At 40.3% G+C, this 15,301-nt stretch overlaps 1 protein-coding gene across 9 annotated transcripts in view; it reads right to left on the bottom strand.

Moving 5' to 3' along the window:
* Nucleotides 1-15,301, bottom strand: part of tenm2 (teneurin transmembrane protein 2) — a 226,685-nt gene that overhangs the window by 120,926 nt on the left and 90,458 nt on the right. The window lies entirely within an intron of this gene.

The following is a 15,301-nucleotide window of genomic DNA, read 5'->3' as shown; positions in this document are numbered from 1 at the left end:
GAGAGGTGGATCAAACGCAAGGATTGATGGGCTTGTAATTTTCTCTTTTCTGCCTGCTAAAGATGATGAATCCCTCTATGGGGAATTTAATCAGACTCCAACAAAGAGCATACACACAAGCAGGGCTGCAACAAACCTGTCATGGGTAAGTAAACAGCACAGTACAAACAAATACAAAGCTTGTGTGTATCCCCGCTGTGTGACACCAGAGTACACACATAAATTCTCGAATTCTGGGCTCAAGGAAAAGTTTTTTGTGTCCATCCATAAACAAATATTATAGTCAATATTTTCTCTTTATTTTTGAGGACAAAACAGAAAATGATGCACACACAGAAATTAGCTAAGATCCTGTGAGACAGCATGCATATATTTCCCAGGGAACAAGGGATTGATTTCCAGCTGGAACATGCGTGTGTGTGTGTGTGTGTGTGTGTGTGTGTGTGTGTGTGTGTGTGCTGGCTCTTTACTGCATGAATGCTGCCTCTTTACCAGACTGAATAGATTACAATGCCTATGCCACACAGATCAATACACACAAGCTATGGCCAAATTAATTGCTTGTGACAACGCAAAAGGAAGACCACAGAACTTGTGAGAGGAGGAATCTTCCTCGGACAGGGGAGCGATGTAAATGTCGAGAGCGTGTGTAGCGCTCATTGTCTGGGTGAATTGTGCATGCTTAAAATAGTCATTGTTAGTCAATAAGCAATTTCAATGTGAGAGGCTTGCTGAATGTACAATCCATTAATTAATTTACATTAGATGCCCTTGACATTTCTAAACCAAACAAAAAGAAATCTAGACGAGAAGAATTGCATGTACATGAGAATAGAGAGAAAAGAGGGAGAGGGGAAGGAAAAAGGGAAAACAAGTGAGTTTGGGGGGTTTCTGTTATTATGATGGATAGATAGAGAGAATAGGGGTTCCCAGAAGGAGAGGTGTAAAAATAGGATAGCACCTCTCCCTCGACAGCGCTCCTCTCAGCCCATTTATCCAATCACGAGTCTCCTCTGGCTTTTGTCCCCTCCTCCCACTCTCCTTTCACCTATGACTCCCCTGCTCCCCCTCTTCCCCTCTTGGTGCTTTTCCAGACATCATCTCCCAGCATCCTTCCTCCATCCTTCCTGCTCTGTGTCCATTTACTCATCCGCTTACACCTACACCCAAAGCAGACAAAAGACAAAACCTCTCCATTCCACTGGGTTTTCCTCTTCACCACACTCAGCTGTAGAGGCTTTACATTTTTACTGCGAAGATCCCAGATGACACACTTATACAGTAAACTTTGACTCTCTTTTTTTATATCAAAAAACTATATTTACACGCAGGGAATGCTTACAGAGCCTTGTGTCCTTTTATCTCAGCTGTCTCGCCCTGCTTTGCATTCATGCTGCTACACAGATTCAACACATTCAAGCTAGTGGTCTATGAGGGATACTAATGGAAGCTGTTCAGAGCACCACTTATTGTCCTGTGTGTCTCAAATGCTCAACAAGCCAAACAGCACTGGGACCACTAAGGCGGGAATAGAAACAGTCCTCCGCCGTTTCGCCCAAGTTTCCACCCAAGTCTCACTTCCATTCTTCTTCTATCCTCTCCAATATTTATCACTTTCTCGCTCATTAACGCCCCCCCCCCACCTCGCCATCCCTCCATTCCTCCTTCTCTCTCCGGAGAGGAAAAACAAACAGCTGTCAGGGTCAGGCTTGTAGATGAATTCCAAATGACTTTGAAGGGCAGAGGGGCCGACCAACTTTCCGGTTACAAAAGCCACACGAGCATGAAAACAAGCATTAAATAAATATGGCCAATCCTCAACCCCCCACACACACATATACACACAAAATGCAGCTACTCTTTGAATCAATACTGCATCTTAAGTCAGCCTACTGTCAAGGTGAAGGCAGTGTGTGTGTACAGTGGATCTGTGGGTGGGTTGTGCATACATGATGCATGTGTGTGTGTGTGTGTGTGTGTGTGTGTGTGTGTGTGTGTGTGTACAAGACTAAAGCTCGCTCCCATGTGATGACACAGATGCCGTAAAACTCAATAAACAGAAATGCATTGTGCGCAGGTTTGCTCACTTCCTCTGGCTCAGATTTCTTTCACGAGAATAAAGTCCTCTAAACTTTCTAAAGACGCAAGAAGTCAATTTCACCTTCGCCGGGCTCGCCACCCGTGGCTCAATTTGCGGCTCTCGCTGGGTCAAGATGAGTCGATGAATCATTTTCATCTTATCAATCATATCAATGTGATATCTCTCCATCTTGTCTGATGTCTGAGTCCACTCTCTATCACTGTCTGTTACCATTCATCCATCACGGATAAAAGAGCCCTTTACATTATTCAGTGAAGCTAAGTCAATGTTTAATCAAGACGTTTACATCACTCTTGATTCTTTTCTGCTGTTTTCTCTCTAATGGAGTCGATACCAAAGTCTAATTTGATTAACCAACTAAACTTAAATATAAACTAGTCGATCTTGATTGAAATAGTCACATAGAGGAACTTTATGTTGGAGATATGGTTGACACATTAAAGAACATAAGTGTTTTAGGTTGCTTTCATAGTTCTGAATGATACATTGTTGCCATTTACTGTAGCTCTGGTCCTGTTGTATGGACTGACAGGTAACTCATTGATGGACAGTTTTGGCAACTGTCATCCTGCTTCAACACTCTTTGGATCTATGTGAGGAAATCGAATTCCGGTCGTAGAGATTTATTGCGCTTTGTGTGTTTTTATATCGTCTCTGTTGTCACAAAGAAAGCATGAAGACATAACTGATTATGTTTAGTCAAAACTGCAACTGGACCTCATGCAATGAATAATGATGGGTATATGTAATATTTCAATAATATTATATATATAATATTTCAAGGGGATAATTATATAGCTTGATTGCTTTGCAGTTCCCATGATCAGCAAATGCATTTAATAATAGTTTAGCTTTGGGACACACAATCCTGTGGTTGGTCTGCTTTGATTTCACAAATGAAATGAACCAATTATGGTCCAATTACCATGCCAAAACTCACCTTTTCAGATGATTTTGGTTGGCTTGTTTAGTTTGCTGGCTTTGTTTAGTTTGAGTTTGAATGGCAGCTTTCATACCAACCGAACCAAAAGGACAAACACACCAGAGTTTGTTTGAACTGTCCTGAACACTAAACAGGTTGGGTGTGAACACACCCTTTGTAAAGTTGGCTTCCACAAACCCACATTAAAGCTTTAGTGTTTGACATAGATTCTCCAAGTCTCTGGAACTTTATGGGATGAACTCCATCCTCACAAAATATATTCCCTTATTTGGGAATTTGATGATGGTAATGGAGAGTGTTGACTTGGGTTGAGATCTAAAGACTGTGAAGGCTACAGCGCCTGATTCACATCCCCTCAATATTCATTGTGTTGTTTGTCCGCCATTGACTGAATGTCCTGTTTCATATGTATGAACAACAGGACAACATGTGTCTGTTCGTGCTTATATTATTGTGTGTCTGTCTGTGGCTGTAGATAAGATTATGATCCTTGACTGGATTCAATCTAAAGAGCGGAACAATAATTTGCATCACACATGAAACTTGTAGGTACGTCTCACAGAGTAGGTTTAAACAATGGCTGACGAAATTGAATTCACTTTTACTGCTTGGGTATATGTTGTGTGTGTGTGTGTGTGTGTGTGTGTGTGTGTATATGTGGCTGCTCTGTGTGTGTGTTAGTTCTTCCAAGTCTTTGAGTTCTGGCAGCAAGATCAGAGGAAAGTGTTTGTGTGTGCGTGACGGTGTGTGTGTGTGTGTGTGTGTGTGTGTGTGTGTGTGTGTGTGTGTGTGTGTGAAAGACAGGGAGCGAGAGAGAGAGAGGGAGAGTAGGCATGAAAGTTAGATTCTGCTCTGAGACGTTTGATGTCGAAGAACAGCGTCTGCTGTCTGTCTGCCAACTGCCAACCCTCTATCACCATCCCAACACATGGCCTCTGCAAAGTGTGTACGTGTGTGTTTGTGTGTGTGTAAGTGGCCTGATTAGGCAGGGACTTGGCTATGTGACACTGCTACAGAGCTAGTTACACTCATAACGCGCACCTCAATGTGTCACAGTGTAAATGTGTGGGTCTGAGAATGCAAAATAGGATTTGTTTTTAATCACATGACAGAGACATGGCGAGACGAGGGAAAGAGGTGCGGATGTGTGTGTGTGTGTGTGTGTGTGTGTGTGTGTGTGTGTGTGTGTGTGTGCGTGCGTGCATGCATGTGTGGGCGTATTGGAAAAGGGTGCGTAATCTCTCACTTTCCATACGTCTCATCCCACACCACACCACCAATCTTTGAATGGGTCCTTAACATACAGAGTCAAGCACACTTATGGCTAATTGTTAGCTGATGTACAGTATGTGTGGTTCTGTGTGCGTATGTAAACATTTCTGTGTGTGTGTGTGTGTGTCCGTGTTTGTGTGCTTATAGGGTGTGTGTAACAATGTGTGTGCCAGAATACTCCAAAGTGTGTTCAGGTATGGCTGATGTTACAGTCAAGCTTCTCCTGTTTTTATCTGTAACTGCAACTTTGTCCTAATATAATAAATAAGCAGAAGAAAAAAAAAAAACAGAAAAGGAACTAAAAACATCAAATGAGAGACGCTGCCTCCTATACTAGGCCATGGGATGCTTTCATGATGGATTTTAGTAGGTGGAGAAAGATCCAGCAGATGTGTGAAGAACCAAAAGACCAGGAGAACAAAAGCAATGAAAGAGATAATGGAGAAGAAAGGCAGAAATAGAATCTGTTCAAAAAGTCAAACACTTGTCTTTGGATCACACTCGCAGACACGCAGGCCTCCACAAATCTAGGCACCAACGAACAAAACAAAAACAGTGATTGAGGTGTGTGTGCGCACACAAAAAACCCTACAGAGATATCGGCGGAGCAAAAGGCTAAAAGATCAGGTGAATCTACACAGATCTTTCTTTTGCACGCTTCTTGACATTTTCACTCTGATAGGGCCAGATATAGCTTTTCTGCCTCCTCACAGATCACAGGAACACACACACACACACACACACACACACACACACACACACACACACACACACACAGAGTGTGTGAACAGTTGAAGACCGAGGGGATGGGAGTTGTTTTGGAAGAAAAAAAAACCCGGAATAGAATATGGTTAAAAAGCAAACAGTAGCCAGGCGCTGGAAACGTCCTGTGGCAGCAGACAAATAAGTGTTGCTACTGGAGTGATCTGAGCACCTCAGATCGGCTACATTAATGAGGAAATTGAATAGACAAAGACATGCTTAATATTTATTCATCATTCTCTATTTCAGAGCTGTTCATACTGTTCATATTGTAATATAATACTTATATAATAACATAACACCTATTTATTCCAGCATCCTTTGCACTATGCTCCATAATTAAAATAATAATAATTTATCATAAAAATAATTTACTCCTGCACACTTTGCACTCTTCATTGCACTACTGCCTCAACCTGTCTATATTGTTTCTGTTTATAGTGTGTATATATTGAGTATGAGTAAACACATTGTGAGCAATGTATAATCCAAAGCAAAATTCCTCGTATGTGTCCTCATACCTGGCATGTAAAACTGATTCTGATGCTGTAAGAATTTCCCAGTGTTTTTTGTCCTGTGTTATACTTAGAAATGTCATGTCTCCCTTTGTCTTTGGATAGAAACAGAGAGGCAATATAGCAGTCTACCAATTCATTCAATTCATTTTTAATAGGTTCAGAGGTTGAGCAGCAGCTAAATTTGATGCACAATCCTGACTCTAGCACTGGAGGAACACTTTGTGCTATAAAGTTAACTTTGGTTTTAAGTAGGGATGTCCCGATCAGGTTTTTTTGCCCTCGAGTCCGAGTCATTTGATTTTGAGTATCTACCGATACCGAGTCCCGATCCGATACTTCTATAATATCTAAAAAAAGAATAAAGAAGAGCGAAAAAACAGATCCAGGATGTTCCTTATTTTTTATTTAATTCACCTTATTTTAACTTCTGTTACATATCTCACAGTTTGCTATGGCAATGTTGTTGTCATCAACTTTATAATACCTCCAGACCGCAGACATACTCGCGCTTTCCGCTTCAAGCTGCTTCCGTGTTCTACTTTGCCGGCATTTAACCAATAGCGTCTCTGCAACAAAGTGATGTCATGCCGCACGCATTGCTGTTTCTGTGTGGAGTCCAAAGGGTCTAACTCTGTGCCACCGCATAACTATAGATGTGTTAAAAAATAATGTGATGTAATGAGTCCTGATCGGGAGGTAATGTCCGATTCCGATCGAGTCTGAAACCACGTGATCGGGCCCGATTTCCGATCACGTGATCGGATCTGGACATCCCTAGTTTTAAGGTAAAGGAAAGTAAGATTGAGTTGCTTTCAGGTATTTTTTTACCTAATACAACTGCATGGTCTTAGCCAAAATGTGGCCTAACATTTTGTATAACAGAACAGAAATTCAGAAGGCTGTTCACCCCGAAAGGCTCAAGAGATGAAAGAAGAAGCAGAGGGGGCCTAGAATCAAAGGTAAATCAATATTGTGACAAGATACAAAAGGACTTGAGACTGAACATTGGATTACACTGAATAGATAAAGACATGCTGTAAGAATTTCCCCGTATTTTTTTGTCCCTAGTGTTATACTTAGAAATGTCATGTCTCCCTTTGTCTTTGGATAGAAACAGAGAGGCAATATAGCAGTCTACCAATCTGTGATTGGTCAATTCATTTTTAATAGGTTCAGAGGGCTGGGTTGCATTAATTACGCCCAGAGGCAACTGGAGCATACTAATATTGATCTGGGTGGATGGTTCTGGTTTGGTCCATTGCTGAGGTGTGCAGTGAAAAGGTTCTTGATGACTGTGGCAGAAGGACAGAAGGTGTCAGTATCATCAAAACTGATCACTTAGAATTAGACTGATGTGTTTAATGTCCAGCTTATTTTTTATGTTAATTTGTTTTTAGAGCAGCATGATTTCAAAGTACATCAGGTTTCAAAGGCTTTTCCCACCTTGACAATAAGTGGAGCACTGGGCAACAAGGTTCTAATTTTAATTAGTCATTTATTAATGTAATGGATTGGATATTGTAACATTTAAAAGATAATTAATATCAGTTAAAAATAATGCCAAAACCCCATCTCAGTCAAACCCGGTTGAGCAGCAGCTAAGTTTGATGCACAGTCCTGACTCTAGCACTGGAGGAACACTTTGTGCTATAAAGTTAACTTTGGTTTTAAGGTGAAGGAAAGCAAGACTGAGTTTCTTTCAGGTATTTTTTTTACGTAAATACAACTGCATGGTCTTAGCCAAAACCTGGCCTAACATTTTGTATAACATCCTGAAGTCTTTTATATAATATCTCTGAATAGTGTCAGTGTGGAAGGGTTGTGGCAGGAAGGTTTGAACAGGATTTGGACTGCCTCTCTTTATCCCCAGCATGAGTGTTCAACCAACAGCAGCACTTTAGTGTTGTGCTAAGCCTGCAAAATGTTGCTGAAATAGATAGAAAGCCACCTTTAAAAAAAATAATAAATCAAAAGCAGCTTTGGTTGCATTGGGTAACTTTTACTTGAAACTGGTTCCTATTTATGTGATTGTGTCACTTGATAGTACACACTTGTAATTCTGTGCATAAAGCCATGGGTTAGAATGTTTCAACAGACAGTAATGGTGCATTTTCGCCTGGTGGCCTGATTGGAGTATGCCACCAATTGTCTTTAGTTTAAACAAATCTATTAAAAATGCCTCGACTGGCCCTGAAACTGATCTCAGGAATCTATGCACTGTATGCATTCTTATTGATTACAGTGACTTGCTGCTGTCTGCCCTAAAATAGTTATGACTTTGCAAAAGGACCACTGGGAACAGAGGCTGGGGTGGTCTACGCTGACCGATTGATTAGGTATAAAGGTGACCGGGGTGTACTATTGATTGTAACTGGTGGGGCAGGTATGCTATTGCATAAAGTGGACTAAGCTTTTCGTGCGACATCCTGGAGAGAGAGGAGTGAAGACAGACTAAAACACTTCTCACGCGCCTATTTGTAAAGTCAAGACAGCAGGAAAATGCCAAAACAAAAACAGCTGATAAATATCCTAAAAGTCATACTGTATTTCTCCTGGGCTTGAGCTCCACTGCCTGTACAACTGATACTTGGCTTAGCTATGGAAATGGTTGAGAAAGGGAGATTTGGGACCAGCTGAGAAGCCAGGCTGTCTCCATGCTCGGTTATGGAGATAGAGAGGATAAAGTCAGATACTTGTCTGATGATTAGCCAGCTCCGAGTATTAAGTGGCAAAACAAGAGGACTTGCACAATCAGAGGTTAGAGACTCTAATATAGATTTGTTCATCTATTCTCTTTCCTCCCATTTGACTCCTCGCAAAACAAAGCCAAGCTATTAAAGCAAGTATTGAGTGGAGAAGAAAGGGTTTTAACAGAAATATTGACATCAGTGCTGCTGCTTTTGTTTCTGCTGAACAGTGTGGTTTTAATCAGGGTCTGTGTCTTCGTTGGGTATCTATGCAGTGACTGAATACACACTGTTGCAAGCAATAAATACATAACATGAGGTGGTCTACATCTCATACACACTTTAAACACTGGCCAATGGTAAGCTAGGAGGTTTGATAGATCAATGCTGGTGGGAAATTGAAAATGTTATATAGAGTACATATTACAGTTTCTTTCTTCCTCTGAGATACAAAATAAAGGCAACCTCCACCAGTTTTACACCTTAGAAGAACAGTTGTATGATGTTTTTTGTGGCTCTGGAAGAAGATTTCAAAAGCTTGAGAAAATAACCCTGATGATGTCCTGACTTGGGCTCGGACACTTATTTTTAAATAGAAAGCCTACATTGTGACCTGGTGGAGTTTGAAAGACATAAACTAGGTAGGAAGGGGTCTAACGAAAGATGCTACTGAAATGCATTAATAGAAGTGTAGGATCCAGAGTTAAGGTTTGACCTACTGGTGAGTAAAATTAGATATCTCAACCTTCTTCTTCAAAGTTTTACTCTTGCAATTCCCAACTTTCAACTTCATGCAAATGTACAGTTGAGGCCATATATTTAAAAACACCTAGTCTAAATACATTCAAACTACATTTTTCACAACTCAACGTATCTCACGTTACCATACATTTCTTGTGTAAGCTCAATAGGGTATGTACTTTATTTCCATAAGAGATCATTTCAAAATAATAGCAAAACAAGAACAGATTTTCAGTGGGTCAAACGTTTAAATACACTTTTAATTGGTTCACTTGAATCAGATGCTTAGTGTTCCACAAGCAACTTTATGTAATTCAACTTTTGACCCAGTGAAAATCTGTTCTAGTAAATAAATGTTGTGTTTTTTTTTGCTTTATAAATTAAATAAATGTCTTTCTTGACTATAATTTTGAAATGATCTCTTTTGGAAATAAAGTATATACACAAAATATGTGGAGTTGAATGTCTTTAGCCTAGCTGTATTTAAAATATATTTCCTCAACTGTATATGACATAGGTGAGTGACAACCAATCACAGAGGATGTACAGCAGATGTACAGCTTCTCCAACTCCACTTTGTATCAGCATTTCAAACACAATGTGGGAAAAGCTGATTGTTGCAGTCAACGGCTTCCCAGTTCAGGTTGATCTAATTCTAAGTTAGCAGATCTTAAAGAAGAAAAACAATGTGTGGCAGCCCTTAATAAATGACTACTTTGTTGTGCTCCAGTATAGTGTTAAAGGGAGAAAATAAGTGTCCAATCAAAGTTAATTATATACATTAGTTACTTAATGCTTCAGGCTCATGCGAGGCAAGAGAGAGCATGCTACTTTAAGAGTGTATGTGGGAACAGGGCTTTAATAGCAGGAGTAAACCTTTAATCACAACCTAACAATGGCATTTTATACAGTAGGTGAGTGCACGTGTGCTATATTTGCTTATGTAGACCTGGCTCTTAGTGAAAATGGTGCACTTTGCTATTAAACTGTAACTTTTCTGTTTTACACATTAACAAACACTGGCCAGCAGTGACTTGCAAGGTAATGCCACGGCGTGCCTCGCCATGCTGTGTGTTTCCCCGCGGTGCTGTGCTCCATTCGATGAGACAGCATGAAGCACAAATCAATACGGATTAAAACTCTGCAAGGAGCTATCCACGGACTCCTCCTCACTGCACATGGAAGGAAAACGTGTGCACTTATTATGCTGGATTGCAGATTTTGTTCCCCTTTTAAATTACAGAGGAAAAGTGATGAGTGAAACTAGCTCTGGACTAAGGGCCATCGTGACACCGAAGAAAAAACACCGGTGCCACGCTCGCCTCTTGCCACCCGTGGGGCATATCTATCAAGCTGCTAAGCATGGTGGGGGTGCTGGAATCAGCACATCATTCCACCTGCCACACCTAGACTGAGAGTCACACATGAGCAGAACACACACATGCACACACTCTTACACATACAGTGACAGGCTTGGTGGTAGGCCTCAACCCCCATTGCAGTGGGGGGCTCCCCACAGCGCTCTGCAGGACACCACAGATTATCCCCAGTGCTCGCAGTCACAGAATGTTAATCCTCAGACATCTCTTCTACTGTATTGTTAAAGCTGGATCTTCCTCTCAATCGCTCCTCCTCCACAGCTACCCTCTTTCTTTATCCATCACTTTCCATCCTCTCCTGAAATCCTCTAAAATCTCCCCCAAATTCCCATCGCCATCCTCTTTCTATCATCTGCTTTTAACCCCATCCACTTCTTCCCTAAAATCTCTTGATCCCCGTTTCCTACTCAAAAGCGACAAGGCCTCTGCCCCATTTTCTCTCATCCTTCCTCTCCGCTCCCGGCCCAGCCCTCGCTATCAGCCCCGCATTGATCTTCTCATCCCCAAGAAAACAAAACACCAATCAGCCTGTCATAATCACTGTGCTGGAGGAGGAAGCGGCAAAGGCGAATCACAGCTGTTACATGTTGATGTCGAGACAGTGAAAAAGCTAACAGGCCAGCAAAGGGTAGCAGAGTTTTTTTGATGAACATATGCTGGATGGGTTCTATTTTTAAAATATGTGAAAAAAGGGACCATGAAGGTTTATTAACTACAATGTTGATTCCAGTCTGTTAAAGATGATACTGATTCTCATTTCTTTTTTATTTGTATGCTGGAACAATAAAGTGACAGCTGCTGGAACCGTTCTTTCAAAAGAAATTACACAAAACAACCTCTGAATGATATCTGGTCTCCCACAGCTCCCCTCTGCTATTCACTCTGATTTGCTCTCATAAAAATTGCCCTCTACTGCTGGTACTTTTTTTATTTTATTTTTTTTTACTACTTGTCCTGCAGGATTTTTCTCTGGGACAGTATGGCTGCTAACTTCCAAACAATAAATTCAGTTTGTGATCCGTCAGCAGTCTCCAGACTGTTACCTCTGTCGTACTGTGCTTTGTTGTCATGCAAAACATGGATTGCAAACTTTATGTCTCCACATACCTCAGCATCTTTCCACCACGGCTGATCAGTCCGATCCAATAAATCTCCGGCTGAAATGTTTGCTGTGAGACATTTAGACCTTACATTAACCACTTGAACTGTACGTTTCTCCCTTAAATAGCTTCAAAGCTAGATAAATCACTTTTCACTGCACTGTTTGATGCCATCACTCTTACAACTGGTATCTGCTTGTCCCAGCAGTTCAATCTGGCTGTATCACACACAAATTCAGTGAAATATTATTAATGACTGCCTCATGCCATCAATTGAACAAATTTTGGCAGTTTGAGTTTTTAATGATGGACATGCCAAAGACTCAGCAGGGGTGTAGAGGTTAATACTCACAGGTTAATTAATATGAACATATTTAATCAACTCACAGTATACATTCTCAGCTTCCTTACTGGATTTTAAATACTACTAAACACTTGATATAAGTTTGATACTTTAAATGGAAGAATAGTGAACAAAAGCTATACAGAATTACAAAACGCACATCCTCCTCTCCAGACAGTATATCTAAAGATGAATAAGGTTGTCCATTACAGCTCAAGGGGCCCTACAGCATCTATACATAATGACATCAGTGTATCTACTGTGTTTTTTGTTCACAATGCTTAATTCTTCTAGTCTATTATGTATTGCTGATGCTTTCTCTCAGAGTGCTCTCAATGTATTATTAAACTGTTACACAAAAACATAACAGTTACATGGTACAGTGATGTCTGAGAGCAGAATAAAGTCCCAAAATACACTACACATCTTTTTTGAATACTATGTTGATTTGGTTTGGTTTGGTTGGTTTAACATATTGTGTTGCTCTTCATTTCATGTCTGACAAGCTGCCAGCTTTCTGGTATATTTCCAACCAAAGGATTCGAAGACTCACTGAGAAAATGTTCTTGCATCTATTTTGTATCACTGGGTAACTGGTACCACCTCATGTTTAAACAGTGATGTACTTAGGCACAGTGCTTTGAGCCAAATGCAAACATCAGCATGCTAACATGCTAACAATGATAATTCAGATGGTTAACAGTTAACTGTTACCATGGCCAGTATTTAGGTTTAGCGTGTTACAGTGTTAACATGTGCTTCAGTAATTAGCACTAAACACAAAGTGGGAATGTCGGGAAGGAAAAGTCAGAAGATCACCAACATTATTACATTCATCCTGAGGAGGACATAGATAGTCTGTAGCAAACTCTCATGGCAATCCATCCAATAGTTGTTAGCCTCATAGTGGCACTAAAGGAAAAGTCAGGGGATCACCAAAGTCATTGGGTCATCGACTGTCTGGGCCCTATGGATATCTGAACCAACTTCACGGTTTTCAGTCTGGAACAAAGTTGTGGACTGACCAACGGACCAACACTGCTATCATTAGAGCCATGTGTGGCTACACAAAGGTTACCATCACTTTAACAAAAGCCATTTCACAAAGAGATGTTAACCACCTTATGAGTCTAACAAACTAGAAGCAAACGTACACGTAAAAGAATTCTTCAGATTGCTTTTGGATTTTTATTGTACTGATAGACAGGAAAGGGGAGGGGGGAGGGAGGGGATGATACACAGCAAAGGGTTGGAATTGAACCTGAGCTGTGCCAAGGACTCAGCCTACATGGGGCTCCTGGGAGAGCTAGAGGTCTCCCCAAAAACATGTATATGTTTGTTTGTGGAACCAGTATATGAATAGGTAAGGGACAGTTGATGTAGCAGTAATGCACCTATGTATAGCAAGCACCAACACTATTGCCTATCTGCCAGTTCAGAAGATTGATGACAGTGTAGCCTGATGTCCTATACAGTCACTGGTGGGTTGTAAATCACTCTTTGGACAGGTGACAAGTGTCTTGGACTTCTGTTTGAATGTATAACCTGGCTGTTAGCTCAGTAATTGTTGCATCACATCACATCACGCACTTGTAAATGCTGTTATTTTGAGAAACATGATTAAGGTTAGTTGGTTAATCACCTTTAGATGAAAAAGTATACATTTGTTCCTAATTTTGAATTCCAAAAATACTCATTGTGTATGCTGGACCTCACTTCTTGCAATAACTTAGTAGTCCTTATTTTAATTTGGGAATAACGCATAGAAATAAATGTAGAAAGCCTGTGGTGTCAGCCAGGGTAGCTCTTGGTGAAAATTGAATGCTGCTGAAGAGCTAAAAAGTTCAAATGTACCAAAAATGAAATACTGCTTTAATAATTGCAGAAGTGGTGGTGGTCGGAGGATGAGAGTTTCTAAATTTACAGCTTTGGAAATTGATATCACTGTATCTTCTACATCAGTATTAGTGATGAACTGTCGTCTTTGACACATCTTAAGTAAAACCATTTTTCAGAGTCGAGTGTCCAGCAAAGGCTTTCTCTAAAATGATTTTATATATTGAAGGAAATGCATGAGAATATAGTAAGTGTTGGGATGTTGTCCTTCCCAGATATTGTATACTGTATATATGCTGTATGGAAAATACAATATATTTCAAGATTTTCATTTCCAAGGAAGTCGTGAATATTTACTCACCAGAAACCAAGGCAACTGTGCACAGCAAACAGTATATTCTGACGTGTTTCCACAGACAGAAAGTAATAAAATAAGGCATAGAGGGAAATTAACATCAGTAAATATCTGCTGTGATAACTTTGCCTCATTCTAATTTAACCAGGAGAACAAAGTCTCAAATTTATATTAACAGCAATTTCTCTCAAAAGTGTCAGTCATCAAGTTCCATTGTTCATATACTGTTCATTTGTAGTTTAGAACACATATGAAGCAGTTTTTAAGCTGCATATTTATCTGTGTATATGTGTGTGTGTGTGTGTGTGTGTGTGTGTGTGTGTGTGTGTGAGTTCACCTACTGTGAATGTGTGTCCCTGTGCCTTGTATCACTTGAATTCACCTCTTTCTTTTTATACAATAGTGCTCCAAGAAGATTAACCTTTACATGATCCCAGAGAACCTTCTCCTTCCTCTCCTCAGCTCTTTGCTGCCATGTGTGCATGCATGTCTTACTTCTTTTCTATTCACTTCAAGGTTGTGACCTTAAGTATTACGTCTAACACATAATGTGTAACAAATGCTATTACGAAAACCATATGGCATGAATCTTCTCATCTTCTCTGCTACACACTCTACTCTCTCTCCCTCCTCTGATTCTACTAATGAAAACAGATGAAAACTCCACAGCCAATAACACAAACATTAACACTAATTCACGCTCATAGAGACAAACAATCTCAGAGATACGAGTAAATGCGGCTGAGTTTCCGGTAGTGAAGGAGAGAGAAGAAGAAAAAAATGCACCCTCTGGGAAATTTTCTCTGATCAAGTGCAAAGAGATTAACCAGTTGGACGTGTGCTAATGAACAGGAGATCATAATGGAAGGAGCTCGTAAATATAGATGAGGCATGTGAAGAAGAACAATGGCTGGCTTATATTAGATGAAACACGAGAGTAATGCAATTATTTGACTGTTCTTTCCTTCCTACGTTACGCCAACATCATGACAACTTTTAACAATGGACTGCAGAAAATGTAATGTTTCATTACAACAATTACAGTAATCACAATTACATCATACTTTCCAAAAGAGCAAGCCTTTGAATCGACCCGGGGATAATGTTGTAATCTCAGCTAGAGCCCAGTTAGAAACTATTGCATTGTGCAACAGGCTCTTTCATGAAAAAAACATCAACTTATAGTCACGCACAGACAAATACAGCAAAGAGAAGCACATCAAACACAATCACATACAAGGTGGGCCGAGTAATCTAAGAGAGG

This window comes from Sander lucioperca, chromosome 1 (genome assembly GCF_008315115.2).
Source record: "Sander lucioperca isolate FBNREF2018 chromosome 1, SLUC_FBN_1.2, whole genome shotgun sequence".
Lineage (NCBI taxonomy): Eukaryota > Metazoa > Chordata > Actinopteri > Perciformes > Percidae > Sander > Sander lucioperca.
Note: the sequence above shows the minus strand (reverse complement) of the source record. Positions and strands in the feature narration are given on the sequence as shown.